Genomic DNA, 16,884 nt, shown 5'->3' on the forward strand with positions numbered 1-16,884 from the left:
CGTAAAAGACAAAACTGATCCCAGAAAAGCTGTGGATACTCAGAGAAGTAACAAGTAGGTACAGTGCTTCAGATTCAGGGTCATCCTGCAGCCCATCCTTTCACCCCAACAGACAAGATACGTATAATGTAAAGAACTGACACAGATGGTGGGCTTTGCCAGAGCAGAGGTCCTGGCTCAGGGGAGCTAGCTCCCTTGCTTTTTTCCTAAGCAGTGCTGGTTTTGATTGTGCCCTCTACCCAGTTTCTGCACACACTGACTTCCTCATCTCTTTTTCAGATTCTTGATCTCCTTTCCAGATCTTGGTTTCTCTGCCCTGGTCTGCAGCCTTGTCCCTACATTTCCACATCTATTTCCGTCTGTCTTCCACCGTGGTTCCGGGCTCCTTCACGGTGATCTCATCCCTTTGTTTCTCCTCCACTCATCACTCAGCGGTTTCCAGCGCCCCCACCATCCCTGCTAGGCTGGGAGCTGCAGGAGTAGCCTGGGCCTCCGGGGACCACAGGGACCGCAGGGCGTGGTACAGACTGCGCAGCCCCCACCACCTCCCGTGTCACTCAGCGGTGCGGACCCCAGGCCAACAATCAGCAGAGTCCCTCTTCCAACTTCCTAAGCCCTTGCGACCTAGAACTCTGGCTTTCAAGGGAGCCCTAGGGACTTCTTGTTTGGGAGATAATTGCTTCCTCTAGTGGCTTGACTTGGAGAACAAAAGCTTGAGCCTGTGCCCCAAGGCCTCTTAGAAAAGCAGTGGGGGCCACTGTGCAGGGCTCCCCACTTGCCTCCTTCCTGTCAGCTGGCCTGCACCTCCCCCTTCAGCTTCAGCTGCAGGGGCCTGCTTCTGCAGACCTAGACTTGGGTGGTGTCAAGGTTACACAGCAGGTGAAGGAGAAAGCTGTGTCAGTTGGAAGCCCCCTTGTCACAACAATTTTTACGTGCCTCGGAGGCTGTAAAGAGCACGTTAGCATTCCTCAGGCTGATGGCACCCTTTTCTTCAGCAGGGCGAAGGGGGAGACCAGGACAGAGGGCAGGATGGTTTCTTTACATCAGGAGTAGACCTTTGCAAACTAAGTAGGAATCCCTTGTCATAGCAGGTAGCACAGGAGAGAAAACTAGCTAAGGACACAAAGCCAGAGACTTACTGTTTGGAAACAATGATTCTTCATAATTATTAATATTTTTTCCTAGGCTTATTTACTTTATTGCATTTGCCATTATGAAATGTATGTTCCACAGACAACTGCAGACCAGTTTCCTTTTACTTGGGAGGATAATAAGTGAAGCAGGTGGAAAGAAGTGAAATTATTTCAGATTTAGCCAAATTTAGATGGTGTGGTGTGCGATTTCCTGTTAGTCTGGGAACGCCTGGCATCTGCAGTTCCTTCATCCCAGAGTATGAATGAACCTGGAACACTGGGGACAATGGGCTTTGTCACAGGCTACAGATGATGTCATATCCACAAAAGGAAAGGGAGAGTGGAAATGTCTGGGAGGGACCAGGGATCTTGCAGAAGGTGCTGAAAGGATGATGCACTGCACTGGCCAGTGATGTGTGGAGGATGCTGGCGGGAGGTAGACATTTCTCTTGCGGCTGTCTCACCTCTTTTACTTAACTTAAATAGGTGGAAACCAATCTTTTCAGAGATTAACAGTGGTTTGAAAAGCTTATTTACTTATGTTTAGCAATCTTCCTCTCTTCCTCCAAGTAGATTTCATTCACATTTTCCACACAGACGGACAGCATGGTTTTAAAAATGGTCAAGGAAGGAATTCCTTTAGAATCCTTTCCTCTTTGATCATAGAGACTCCGGGGAAGTGACAGCTTTTCGTTGACTAAGGAATGATGTGGTCCTGTATTTGGAGAGACTGGTATTAGATATTTAAAAGATGGTGGTGTCTACTTTTCTGATGAGATGAGTCATTTGCCAGCTCACAGGTACATGTAAGTGAAGACCCCCTGCACTGTAGAGTCAAGCATTGTACTGAGGGAGAAGTAGCCACAGCAAGATTTCCCTTTTTCAATTTGATGGTCTGTTGGGACTAGCATATTCTCTGCTTATAGGTATGCATATAAACAACTAATTATATGTAATTGTATATATACACATAAAACTGATGTGATAAGGTAAGTGGTAGTAGAGGGCAAGTTCAGGGAGGAGACCCTGCCCATTTGGGATTCTAGGGTTAGATATGGAACCTCTCAGATGCTTTATTTTCTATAGAAACAGGAAGTAAGAATGCATATAATACATTGGCACATGGAGCTTGATCCTTTGAATGTTTGGCTCTCTTAGGATATAGACAAACTGAGGTCCAGTGAGGTAACAATACTTTGGAAGGTTGCAGTCAGGTTGGGAGGGTCTAAGTGGACAGCCCTGGCCTCCTGATTAGGGATCCAGGTCTTTTCCTCATTTCCTCCTCCTCCTTATTTCTCTGAATTCCATAAATATAGTTCTCAAAATGTCTTTCCATTTAGAGAGCTCTTCAGAAGGATCTGTACATTTTCCAGATTAGGTATGTTTAGTGTGGTTAATGCGGCCAGTACTTTTTGCATATTAATGTGCCTAAGTCTGAAGATCCTGGTGCAGTATGCTTGGGTTAGGCCAGAATCTGCTCCAAGAGTGGCCAGCACCAGCTGTCCTTGGTGGTGCAGATGCCGCTGGTCCTGGATGTTGGCAGCATGCCTGTAGCGAGAGCCTCTCTGCCTTGGCTTTCCTTCTCACTCACACAGCAACCTGAGGATTTAAGAACCCTTTTATGTTCCTGTTGTCAGGTCGCTGTGCTCCCTTCACTAATGTGGATGGTTTTCGTTGGCTGTTCTCAGCTAGGCTGGCAATTGTTAGAAATAGTCTCTGGAGGCAGGTGTCTTGAGCTAGAGGGTATGACCTTTTGTCTAGTGACTTAGCACCATTTAACTTGGTTCTACAAACCTTTCACACATAAGCAATTTGCTCAACTCTGATGGTAAAAAATTAAATAAATAAAAAAGAAAGCCTTTTTCTAGTGCTCAGATGTCCTCAGCTGCAGCTCATTTCTTTCCTTCTCGGAGTGGAGCTGGTATGCTGCTGGCTCCCAGGCCTGGCCCTTCCACTGGGCTTAGCAAGTACCTTGTGCATTTTCCCATACTGACTTCTTTCTGTACTTCTTTGCATTACTTCAGGTCCAAGTGCTTTTGTGCATGATGCGATGCAAGAGATAACAGGGCAAAGGCTCTTCTAAGGCAGGCAGACTTCAGTGTCACTCTTTCTCAGTCTCTGAAGCTTACCTGCCTCCAAAGTGCCTCTGCCATGGCCCTGTAAATTGTCCTGAAAGCTCATTTTCAGTGTTTCTTAATATATATAACTTTTCTCAGGATAAAAAGCAGACGTTAGTCCAAAACTTAGTGTATACCCCCAATGTATTTATTAAGTCTTTAGTATGTGAAACAGTGAGATGGATGGAGCTCTGGATTCACGTGGCTGAGGCAGTCAAATCCTACCTCTACTACTCATTAAATATAGAGCCTCTCTAATCATCAATTTTTTCATTTGCAAAAGTAATATTATTTACCTCATAAACTATAGTAATATTTATGAGAAGTCCCATGCAAAATCTTAGCTCAGTGTCTAGAACACTGAATGAATGAATGAATCAATGAATGAATGAATGCTAGCCCCTATCATCATCATTATTATTCTGACAGCTTTCTTTCTCTCCAAGAATTTGTAGAATAATATAGTGTTGAAGAGGAAACTATACTACTAGGTATAACACAAAAGCAAATACAATCAAGGACACACTGGGAATTTAGCATAAAGTATGTGTTATTTGAGAGGTTGGCAAACTTTGGCCAGCAAACATAGAATGCCATTTAGTGTTTGGAAGAAAATCAAAAGAAAATATTTTGTGGCTTCTGAAAATTATCTGAAATGCAGATTTCCCTAGTCATAGTTCTGTTAGGACATAGGCATGCTCATTTATTAGGCATTGTCTATGAGATACTTCACACAATTGTGACAGAATAGTTTCAATAGAGACCATATGGCTCAAAAATTAAAAAAATACTTATAATTTGGATCTTTGTAGAAAAAAGCTGCTAAGCTCTGGTCATTCAGCTGAGGCAAAGCAAGAAGACTCTCTAAACAAGGATCTGGGGGGGGGTTGTTGTCATTGGTTGTGAGGGATGTGGAGGTCTTCAGCAGACTCACAAACAGCCTGAGGAAGGCCACACTGTCAGTGAGTACAATGACCTCTGCTAATGTGGGGCATGTGAAGAGTGTGAGGGTTTTTTGGCTGCAGTTCAGGGCACATTCAGAAGACTAGGTCCACTCCAAATTTCACAGCAATGCATAAACAATGGGAATATTTAAAATTTCTTTTTTTTTTTTGAGAGGGAGGGATGTGATAAAGACATCACTATTTTTATTCAATATAAGATTAGATGACAGACCAAGTAAGAGAGCTTCTTAGATTGAATATTATAGCATCAATTTCCAAGTTTTAAAGCTTAAAATATGGAAATAATGTACTAAGGTAGAGTTTCAGGCATTTGCTAACTAAAAAAACTCTTTGTATATGCTTTCCTATATGCTGCTACCAGCCTCCCCATTGTACTTTGATTCTCCAAAGTGACTCACACCTTGTACTGTGTGTGTCTAGCCTGTTTTTATATCATGTCACCATCATGCTGTTAAAACTACTAATCAGAGGCTGCAGAGCCTTCAGGCAGCTTTGATAAACTTTATGTTTGTGAGTTTGGTTGAGGGAAAAACTTAAGAATTACTCCAGCTAGGAGCCACCACATTGACTTAATCACAAAGTTATTGCAGCCCCTGGGAGTCTTTTGTCCCTACTTTTGGTTCTCAGCCTGAGACATCTGAACAGGAGGAACCCTTAATTATGATGAGTAAACCAGAATTTGGGAAAGAGTGGTGATATGTGACCTACTGGAGCTCTAGAACAAGGAGTGCCTCCAGGCTTCCCAGGCACCAAACATATGTACAGCTCTTTCCCCATTGGGCTATACATTTTGTGCATCTCTCTGTATCATGTGACACTGTGTGTGTATATATATATATGTATGTATATATATTACATAATTGTCTAAACATCAAATTGAAAAGGAAGTAACTTTCTTTAATATCAGAACCCCAGAATCAGACACCATCTCCTTATTTTACCCAATTTAGTCTAATTGCTCTACTCAAAGGATGAGTTAGCATAAAACAATCCCTGGGAGGTTCACATGAATGAATTCAGAAATTGTAAAATTTACTTACAGAATTTCTGAAACAGATAGTAAAACTTTTCCCTTATAGGTAGAAGAAGGTTTTAAAGTATGTAGTATTTCTTCCTGTAGAACCACAAAGTGGGAGGGTTATAATGGTTTACACTGCAATGAAAAGCCACTAAAACCAGTACTATATTCCTTCAAGGAGCTAGGCAATATAAATAGCATGATAGTTTTGGGTATGTAGTCAGAGCTGGTTCAAGTGGGTTTCACTATTTTCCTTCCTATAATTGTGAGAAAATAGAAATAATTGGTACAGGAAAGAGCAATATTTAATTCAGAAACTTGGACTGGATTTAATCCTTAGACTCAGGAAATAAATCACAGAACATTTTTACTACCCTTCCTTCTATAAGAATTCATAAGGGTAACTCCAGTTCATCCACTTACTTTTCTCATTTAATTAAGAAGCCGTAATTCCTGATCTGAGGCCTCCTTCCTTCCTCTCTCCCAGGGTTGCTTCCTCTGCTCCCTGATAATTTCTCTCTCCTGCTTTCAAAACGAATAGAAAAACTGGCCTAGGAGCTGTTCTTAGCACCTCAAGTGTGAATCTTCTCCACCAAAATCTTCACAAGAAAATGAGTTGCAGCGTCACTGGGGTGATGAAGTCAGGGTGTCACAGCCCCTGCTTTGAAGACTCATTCCTACTTTTTTTTTCTGTTGGAAAGAGATTTTGAAGAGGGAAAATAGAATTGGGGTGACCGCCTTGGTGCCTGCTCCTTTAGAAACCAGGGAACCTACAAGTACTTGGTTTCGAATCCTAGCTCTGCTACTTACTAGCTGTGTGATTCTGAGCAAACTACTTAATACCCTTGTACCTTAGTCCCTCCCTTCCTTTTCAAAAATAATACCATATGTATGTAGTGGTAGAATTACATAGTTATCAAAAAATATATTTAATAAAGATACTTGGCACATATATGTGCATAAGTATAAACACATACTAAAATATTTAGGAAATTCTTAACATGTAACAGTGCACTTTTAGTTTGTTACTAGTGATTTATATACACAATGCTTACTTTCAATATTGTTTTTTAATGAGGGCACACTACTGTTTTTTCTTAAAAACAGTCTTGAAACTTCTTACTCATTGAATTGTGAAAGAATGAAAAACATAAATATTTATCAAATATCTCACCCATTCCCTGGTGTCTATGAAGGGAGAATTTTCAATTCATTTGTATTGTCCCACATATTTTACAGATAGTATATATTTTCAGTCTTGGAGCCAATTATTAGAATTGCTACTTATTCAATAATATTTCCAAAATGTCTACTTTTAAATAATTAGGATCATTCTCCTGTAGGTTGTTTAAAATATAAGAGATTATAGGCCTAGGTTTAAGACCCATTCTTTTATCTATGGGGGTTTCCACCAATTTGTTTCCTTCCCTTGTAAAGCGGATAGCAGATTTACTCAATCTATCTCATTGAAATTCCTTGAGGAACAGTTTTATTAAGTTGAAAATACTTCTCAGTGAATCATACATAAATTCAAGCCAGTATCCTTTATTTGCTAATGGTATTTCAAGTTGTTTTTTATTTAAAAATCTCTCACCAAACTTGGACTGGATTTAATTAGTTTTCGTAATGACATGCGCTCTGGCAATAGGTAACATGTACCCTTTCTAGATATTAGGTACATGACATGACATTTGGGCATTAGTAATTAGTCTGTGGGGGTGTGTTGAATGCAGTTGAAAAATCTGAACAGATTCTCAAGCTAATCCCCCATAAAATGTCTGGCATCTGCATTCATAGCTTTTATCTGCTATGGGTATCACCAGTTATGAATACATAAAGTAGATATAGACCAACACAGTCTGTTGCCTAGATGTGAAAGGGATATAAGTGGATCAGTTGGGCAGAAAGAATAGCTAAATAAGATTTAAGATGAGGGGATGTAAGATGAAGGCCATATGTTTCAAAAATGAAGAGACTTCATCATTTGTTGCTGGACTATAGAGAGGTTTAGAAGATGGATAAACTTAGAGAAGATGGAGAGGGAATCAGTTAGTGTGTGTCAGGTGGTGTGCTGGACAGCTTCAGTGTCAACTTGACACATCTAGGTTGAGGGAGCCTCAGTTGGGGAATTGCCTTCATTGGACTGGCCTGAGGCCATGTCCATGGGGCACCTTCTTGGTTGTTGAGTGATGTGGGAGGACCTAGCTCACTGTGGGTGGTGCCACCCCTGGGCAGGTGGGCCTGTGTTGCATAAGAAAGCAGGCTGAGCAGGGGTGGGGGAGCAAGCCAGTAAGCAGCATTCCTCCATGGCCTGTGCTCCAACTCCTGCTTCCAGGTTCCTACCCTGAGTTCCTAACTTGGGCTCCCTAATGAACTGTGACCCCGAGAGATGTAAGCTGAATAAAGCCTTTCCTCCCCAAGTTGGTAGTGGTCAGAGTGTTTTGTCACAGCAATGGAGAAACAAACTAGGACAGGTGGTAAAAGAGTGGGACTGTGACTTAACCTTGACAGTATAAAACAGATCTCCCCCTTCTCAAAGGATAGGAAGGGACTGAATTGCATATTGTGGCATTTGTAAACAGTTGATGATTTATTTCTTTTAAGACAGATAGCTCTGCAGCACTGGAGAGTTAAGGAGCTCCTTCTCCCATCTCTGCATGGGTATGCCAGCAAGCCTGTAGATGAGTAAGATCTAATGATCAAACCATCTTTGATATTTATCTTATTGACAGGTCTTAACTTAGTCTCCTGAGTAGGAAGAAATTGTTCTGAGATAATAATGATGAGGATGACAGTGATCGTTTGTTCTTTCATTTTTGGGACAAGGTCTCATGTAGCCCAGGATCACTTTTAACTCACTCTATAGGGTGAATCTGGCCTTGAACTCCTGATCCTCCTGCCTCTAGCTCTAAAGTGCTTAGATTACAGGCATGTGCCACTGTATCTAGTTGATGACAGTGATTATAATGAGAAAAATTATACCAGTTACCCATTCCTGAAAACATACAATATGTCAGGGACTGTGTTAAAGTGGTTTAAGTTCAGGAATTAACTAGTTCCATCTTCATAACACAATGGAGTAGTCTTTCCTACATCTCACAGGTAAGGAACCTGAAAATCACTTGTCTAAAGCAAAGAGCTGGTTAAGTACAAGGCAGAGCAGGGTTTGAGACCTACACTGGTAATGCCTAGCTTACACCCTGAAATACCAAGGATGACTGACTTTCTGTATTCCATTTTTAAAAATCACATGCTTAAGTGGGGCCAAGGATGGGCTACGTCACTTAGAATCTGGATGACACTGCTTCCTTTTGTCTTTTCAGTGGTCTGGGTTATGACTCAGGGAGTGTGATGTGTTCTTCACACGGTTATGATGAGGAGCACATTGGATAGACTGTCCTCTTATTACAAATGGCAGAGGATAGAGGAAAAGGACTGCTGAAGGAGCCTGATTGTGTCAGGTATTTGTGGCCAAGAGCTTCCTAGCAGAGCTGGGATATCCATCCAGTTGATTGAGCATTGCCTGTTTACATGCTCTGTGATCAGTGACGCAGAGTGGCATGTAGTCACTTGTAGCAACCATCAATAAATATTTTCCAAAGATCAATGATATGCTGATATTATTTTAACTGTGGGGCTCTGAGTATGTACAAAGTTGTGACAGTTCTGTTCTTGAGACTTTACAGTTCAAGACAAGATTTAGTTAATAGTGGGATGAAAGCTCATGTCAGTTGATTATAAGTACTAGGAAGGAAAAGAAATGGAGGTTAGCCAAGAGTAGCAATATTTGGAGAACAATATATGTTAGAATAGATGAGGAAGGTCCCTGTCATCTATTCATTGAATAGAATGTATCCAGAACCAAATGACTCATAACTTCTGAGAAGGATTTAATTCACAAGAAATAAATCAACAGTCACTATCCTTTTATATAGGAACAATAACAAATTTCACATTATTGTTGAAGCTTGATAGTACAGTTTTACTAGTAAACAATATTCAAAAACTATAATAAACATATAGAATTTCAAATTTATATTCTAAGATATAATTACTTATTTTTAGTTTGAGAATTATATCAGTTTAGTTATTATAGTACTTTGCCTTCATTTTTTAACTTCCCAGACTGATTTTTTTTTGTCTCTAGAAGACCAATTTGGGCATAGATCAAGGCACACTGGGGCTGTAGAAGAGCAATAGAAAAATAATGGAAAACCTCTTGGTGCCTGGTAATGGGAGAGGTCCAACATCAAGGCCTGGATCCCCAAGACCACATGTGGAGTGAGAACCACAGCTGGGCCTCAGGGGGAAGTGGGAGGTTTGTTGCAGAGAATCAGTTCTCCCAAGACCAAAATCTGCAACTAAGAGGCAAAGCTTCTGTATGCACAACTGGGACCATAGGGCAGGAGGACGTGAGGAATATGATCACTCAGAGAAGACTGAAATACCAGGAAATCCTCCATGTTCTACTCTGCTCCACCTTCAACCTACTTCAAGAGGAATGCGGAACTGTGACTCACCATACGGGTCCAAAGCTTCAGGCCAACGGGAGGGGCCCACATCTCCACATTCACAGGAGGAGATCATAGCTTCAGCTTACAGTAGGTGACCATGACTCCAGCTTACTGGAGGAGACCACAGCTCTGGCTCACAGGAGGGAACCACATAGCTCCAGCTTACAGGAAGTATCTTGCATTCCTGAGTCTCCAATTCAAGGGAGATTTTGCAGTGTCTTATAGGGAAGAAGTTTGTTTTATGTTAACTTCTACAGATCAGGGGCTCCCTTCCTGCTGGGCCACTCTGACCATCTTCACCAATTCAGGATGTGGTTTGTTCTTGGGCCTTTTCCTTGGAAGGAGTCGCTTTTGGTGGTGAGCAAGAGGGCTGCCTACTGGTCATCTTTTAGGGTACTTGTCCATCTTTTCCCAGATACATTGGCTGTCTACTGTTCTCTCCTATCCCAGCTGTGACCAGAAAAAGCCTCATGATTCCTTCATGACTGGCCTATGATGTCAGCCTTTTCAGTGGTCTGATAAGGAGCTCCTCTTTTCTTTCCAGTTCATTGGTCGTCACAGCCATAGTGACTTCTGTGAGAGCAGAGCCTAATGTCTCACTCATCTCTTCCTCCTTTAATCCATTGAGCATGCCACTTCTCGAGGTCATCAAAAGAAACTTTTGAAGCAAACAGTATTTACCAGAGAGGCTGCTCCCCTACTCATGAATGGAGACCCTTTCTCACAGGACTGTCACTCTTTTATCTGTCAGTGACTTTGATCCTTGATTCAATTAGGCAATCCATTCTTGTGTCTGCCACACCCAAATGTTTTCTTGTAAGAGTTTAACCAAAGTCTGTGTAGCATGTGCCCTGGGTAATGGCTAGCATAAATATGTACCTTGACTTAAACCTAGGCTTTTCCCAATCCCAGTTTAAAGAAGGGTGTCACCCAACCTCAGACCTTGAACAATGCGTGGATTAGGTATCAGTAGAGACAGAGAGATAATTTTCTACAGTACTTCTCAAATATCTTCAATAGTTTCTCTACTATAGCAGAAATAGATATTAGAAACATAGTTTTATTGTTAAGACTCTTTCCAATCCAAGGATAAAATGAATAGAGGTTCTCTATATCATAGCTGTCTGTAGCTTTGATAATTATAAGTGCTGACCTCTTGTTGTTATTAGTATTAGTAATGGCATGTTTGTAGTTTGCAAGCTTTTCTCCTTATTGGACTCTACATATTCACTTCTGTACCTAGAGATACTCTTGAACTTCATAACTGAGAAGCAAAGGCGTCTCACAAAAGCTGACAAAATTAAATTCTGACATATTTGCCTATCATCAACTTTCTGAAATGGCATTATTTAAGGTGTTGAAACTTTGGTGTGTGTGTGTGTGTGTGTGTGTGTGTGTGTGTGTGTGTGGTACATGTGGAGATTAGAGGACTACTTTATGAAACCGTCTCTCTCCTTCCACCATGTGGGTCCTGGGTATCAAATGTGGATTGTTAGAGTTGTCATCAAGCACCTTTACTTGCTGAGCCATTTCCCCAGCACAATTCATGGAAAATTTAGTTCATCAAACAAACATTAACTGAGTACCTGTTATGTACTAGGTAACATTCTAAAACCTTGGAATTCACAGCAAATATAGACAGGGTCTTTCTCATAAGCTGAGTTTTCCTGTTAGAAAGTATCCATTATGGGACTAGAGAGATGGCTCAGCTGTTAAGAGCATTTGCAGCTCTTCAAGAGGACCCAAGTTCAGTTCCCAGCACCCATGCTAGGCTGTTCACAACCCTCTGTAACTCCAACTCCAAGGAATCCAGCACCCTTTTCTGGCCTCCACATTTTCTTACACAGACATGTACACACATACAAATGAGGAAAAATAGAAAAGATAAATCTTATAAAGTGCCCATTATAATGAACTTTTTGCCTCTGTTTTAATGGGACAAATAGAGTTTAAAATGTACAAATAAATATAAGGCAAGTCTTTTGAATGGGAGCTCAGTTTTATTCCAGTTCTGCTTTTCTATTATTAATTTTTAGATTCAACTACAGAATAATGAGCTTCCTCATAGCACCTCCATATATGTCATACTTTGTCCCTATTCTATCCCCACTGCCCTCCGCTCCATTCCCCTGAATCTCCTCCATCTGGTTGTTGCCTCTTTCCCCCAACCCAGTCCTCCTTCCTTATTCCTAATACATTACCTTCCTCTATTTCCCACCTCTCTCAAGATCTCTTCCTTCCTTCTCATGATACTTCTTTTAGTTTCATGACAAATACACATACATAATTTCATTTTATTTTTTTAAGATTTATTTTATTCTTTATTTATGTGTGTGTGTATGTGCATTTGAGTGTGGAGTGCTCATGGAGGCCATTGGATTCCCAGAACTGGAGTTACAGGCAGTTGTGGGCTGCCCAATGTGGGTACTGGAGGTAAACTCCAGTGCTCTACAAGAACATGAGGCTCTCTTAACTGTTGAGCCATATCTTTAGCTTCTGTATATAATTATAACAAGTTCAGCAGATGAGAGAAAACACATGGCATTTGTCTTTCTGAGCCTGACATAGCTCTCTTAATATGATGCTTTATGCTATCTATGCAATAGTGTTTTGTACTGTATTAAACATGTCCCTTTACATTACTAAGGAAGTAGGTGAAATGTACTTGCTAAATAATACATGAAATGTACCAAAGACCCGTCTTTATCCCTAGCCATTATCTGAGAAGTCACCGGTACTATTAGAGTCTCCCATACTTGTTTTTTATTTAGCAGTTGGTGATCATTTCTTATGGACTCTGGAGCTGTGGCAATGTGCTGCGCCTTTGTTTGAGGAAGAACATGGTCTCTTTCACCACCACTCTGCCTTCATTCTTACATTCCTCTTGGACAAGTACTTGTGCCGCTATGCACCCAGTAAATAAAAAAAGGACTTTTGCCAGACCCCAAACCAGAGTTCGAACAAGCTGTGACAGTTGTTGGCAAAGGCCTACTGGTTTCATCACTTCTACCTACATCCTTCCCTTTTCCCCTTTGTCTCCATAGAAAACCCTTCAACCGAGCCTGCTTAGTGTAGAAGGAGCCTTGTATGTTCCAGCTATGACCATTTTTCTTTTCATCTGTCCAGATGCAAGGACGTGTCACCTGAAGAATTGGAGGAGGCTCACCCATCCTCCTTTCTCTTATTTAGAAGGGTCATTTCAATGTATTTCTGATCTTTAATTACATTTAAAGAAATTATAGAAGTACAACTGTAAATGGTTTGATAACATAGTTTTCTAAAGTGTACTGACAAAGTATCAATTATGTTCACAAGTAGAATACAATTTTGTTGATTTTTATCATAGTAAATTAGTAATAAAAATAAAATGAATAATAACTGGGCACTTTCCAGATTCTGTAAACTTCCTGGTATTTTATAGGCCACACTAGATTTTTGATAAGCATGAAAACTATAGTGTGTTAGAGAAAATAAACATTACTCAGGATATCCCTGGTCCTTTGATTATGTTTCCTAAAAATAGCTTTTGTGGGGAGGCTGCGAAGATGGTTCATTTGGTTAAGAGCACCGACTACTCTTGTAGAGGACCAAGGTTTGATTCTCAACACTCACAAGATGCACAACAACCATCCTAACTTCAGTTCCAGGGGAATCTGACTCCCTCTTCTGACCTCCACAGGCACTGCATTGACATGGATGCACTTACACTCATGCAGGCAGTATACTCAAACACACACACACACACACACACACACACACACACACATACAAACACAAAACTTTTGCCCAATGAATTGATCATATTTTAGTTTACTAAAGATATCTTAATGTCTCATCTCCTTTCCCCGTTGCTATGATAAAATACCCTGACAAAAGGAACTTAAGGGAGAGAGAATTTATTTCAGCATACAGTTCAAGGGTACAGTCTATCATGTCAGGAAAGTCAAGCCTCAGGAGCTTGAAGCAGCTGATCACATCATTTCCACAGTGAGGAAGCAGAGAGAGATGAATACATGTGCTCAGCTCACTTCTTTCTTTCTGGGGGAATAGCCCCACTCACCTTTAGGATGGATCTTCCCATTTCAGTTATCCTAATCCACATAACTCCTTGCAGGTGTACTTGGAGGCTGGTCTCCTAGGTGATTCCAGATCTTGTCAGGTTGACAATGAACTTTAAACAATCACAATTCTACCTTTGTCAACTTGACATCCAAACACATCATATTTAAGCCATAACCTTCCACTTTTGTCTTCTAGACTAATAACCATCTTCTAATGTAAAATACTTTCAGTCAAACTTTAAAAATCCTCATAATCTTTAACAATTCCAATACCTTTAAAAAAAATTCAAAGTGCAAGACTCATTTGAGATCCAAAGCAATCCCTTAACTGTGAGCAATTTATAAAATAAAAAATCACTTACTTCTAATATTTAATAGCACACATTTAAAACATGTCTATTTCAGAAGAGAAGAATCACACTTAGCAAGAAGAATTAGCACAAATTAATAATTTTTAAAGTATTTAAAAATAAATCCTATTTCAGATAGGTAAAGTTCTCTTTGCTTGGAGGGTTGAGTATTCCCCATATAATTGGAAAATGTTAAATGTTTTGAGGTGTCACAGAAAAATGTGGGATATTATTTTTAGTTCAGAATGTATACTGTATCCCCTCTCTACTGTGTGTGCTGGAATAGATTCTCAGTACTGCATAAATGAGTGACAATGTTAACCTGATGTTTCATAGATTATCTGCTACAAGAAACTCTAAGCAATTCTAGGTCAGTAATGGCAATAATTTGGACCTTGGAGATGGGTCCACTTGGTAAAAGAACCCAAATTCAAACGCAAACTGTAACACTTACTCCTTCATTCTATAGATGGGGCCAATCACTTAATTTTTCAAAGTCATGGTTTTCCCAGAATTCCCAGAATGATCTCTGGTTCCTCTGGGTTCAGGTTTTGGTGCAAAACCAATAGCAATGCTAATAGACTGTGTTGTTTTGGGGAAAGAGGGTTCTGGAGTTGTGGGGGAGATATCTCATGTCTAGCACTGAGATTTTTATTTAATAGTGCATGTGTTCTAGAGGAAGTCCATGCAGGGCTTCAAACTCCTTATTTATTTATTTTTTTAAATTGTATTATTTAATTAGCTTAAAAAGCAGTGAGCTTCCATAAGGGCTTTACATATATACTTAGTTTCGGTTAGTTCACCTCCTGTTTTCCAACTTCTTAAGAAGTTTATCCCCTATGCTTTGTGTTCTTCAAGGGAAGACAAGGCTATAAAACGGTAGTTTTCTTGAGTCACTAGAGAGTCTTCTCTGCACATTGGCCTAATCTGAAATAACTGGTTTAGTCACTCACACAAGAAACAGTATTTATATTAAATAATCACTTGGCATCAGTGTTTAAGTGCAGATGTCCTATCATGTAAGATGGAGCCTCATTCAGAAAACCCATGATAGAGTAAAATAAATAACATCTTGGCTCTGCTCCATGCTCCATTCACAACTGTTAATTTTACAGGGTTATGATTCCATCTCTGAGCAGAGGGCTCCTGGCAGGGACAGCTGCTCCCATACCCCAGATTGTGCTGTGTGTGTCCCAGTAGGAGCCATCAAGAGCAGCAGGATGGCAGGAAGGTGACAGTGCATCAGACAGAGCAGTTACAGCATGGCCCTGGGAGGAGGGAGGAGGCTGGGCCCCTTCAAAGTGCTTTTTACCTTCTTTCTTCCTGTGTAGGATTATATGCATGGTTAACTGAGGGAAAAGAAAAAAAACCTGTCTTGAATTTTACTGAGAAAAATTGTCAATCTTGCTTTTTAGCCTCACATGCATCTTGTTCTAAAAGATACCTTTGTGTATCCACTAGCATGCTGAAGGTCCTAAGCTATGACAGATCTGTATGCTTGTCCAAAGAATGTCACACAGGACTGAATGATGATTAGCAGGATCTGGGTCACTGGGATAGAGCTGATATGACAGGTGGAAAAACATACTGTGTGTTGGTTGCCGGGGGTTTTCTTCCTAAACTTCCTGGAGCAAAGGGCAAGGTCAAAGCCAAGACCAGATTTGGACTAAGCATAGGATGTGGTACATGATAAACACTCTTTTATTAATGGTGTTCTGAGGAAATATTGCTTATTGTTGTAACTACCAGTGCTTAGAACAGGGCTTGCAAAAGTGAGCAAAAGTTAAATGCTCAAAAGTTAAAGCAGTCTTCTAGACTTGACATGGCCTTTGTACTCAGGAACTCACTGTGGCACAAAATGTGCATAATATTAGGCCCCTCGATATTTCTTTTGGCCGAGGAGGGCTGAAGACCCCACTCCTCCATTGACAGTTAATGGTTTGCTAGGGAAGAGAGTATCATTTTTTCAATGGTGTAGCAGCTGATAAATTGCCCATGCTCCAGTAAATAACCTCCCACCCATGCAAGCAACTCTAAACTCAGTGGACACACATAAAAAGATTTGAAAGCAAGAAGGTAACTCACTGGAAAGAAGGGGTTTGGTGGGAGAAGGAAGAGGGTGAAGAGGGGTGGAAGTGATTAAAATTCATTACATACATACGTGAAACTGGCAAAGAATAAAAATAAGTAAATAAAGAATATATAGTGAAGGAAAGGTTAAAGGAAAGAACAGACCATCAGTAGCCAGACCAGGCAACATGGTGAGCACTAGAGTAATGTAGAACTTTGTGAACTTGTCTATATTTCTTTCCATGACTGTGCCTCTTATTCCTGTCTTCTGATTTAATTTCCAAATGGAAAGAAAGCATCTGTAGCACTGTAAATATTGTCAGCAAAAGGTAAAAAACTTTTACTCCCCTCGCATGACTAGGATAATTTTATTGATAATAATAGAAAACTAATTTTAGGTTTAAATTACTTTAGGGATATGAAATTGTGACTTAGTAAATATAAGCCAGTTTTTGAAAACTCAAAGTAGTATTTTTCACCTTTATAACTCAATGCTAGTGACTTTTTTCTGTGTTCAACATTTGAAGGTACGCTACGCATTCCACTGTCTTTGGACTACACATATGAGAAAGCTAGACCTTTGGTGACCAGCATTCTGAATCATCACATTCCAAATTCCTCAAAGCCCGGAAATTCATTCATATTTTGCATAAAAT

The 16,884-nt window shown here is 40.4% G+C and overlaps 1 protein-coding gene across 1 annotated transcript in view; it reads left to right on the forward strand.

Moving 5' to 3' along the window:
* Gap43 (growth associated protein 43) overlaps positions 1-16,884 on the forward strand; it is a 102,444-nt gene that overhangs the window by 34,346 nt on the left and 51,214 nt on the right. The gene's annotated exons all lie outside the window — the stretch shown is intronic.

This window comes from Nannospalax galili, unplaced genomic scaffold (genome assembly GCF_000622305.1).
Source record: "Nannospalax galili isolate Female #2095 unplaced genomic scaffold, S.galili_v1.0 scaffold18, whole genome shotgun sequence".
Classification (NCBI taxonomy): Eukaryota; Metazoa; Chordata; class Mammalia; order Rodentia; family Spalacidae; genus Nannospalax; species Nannospalax galili.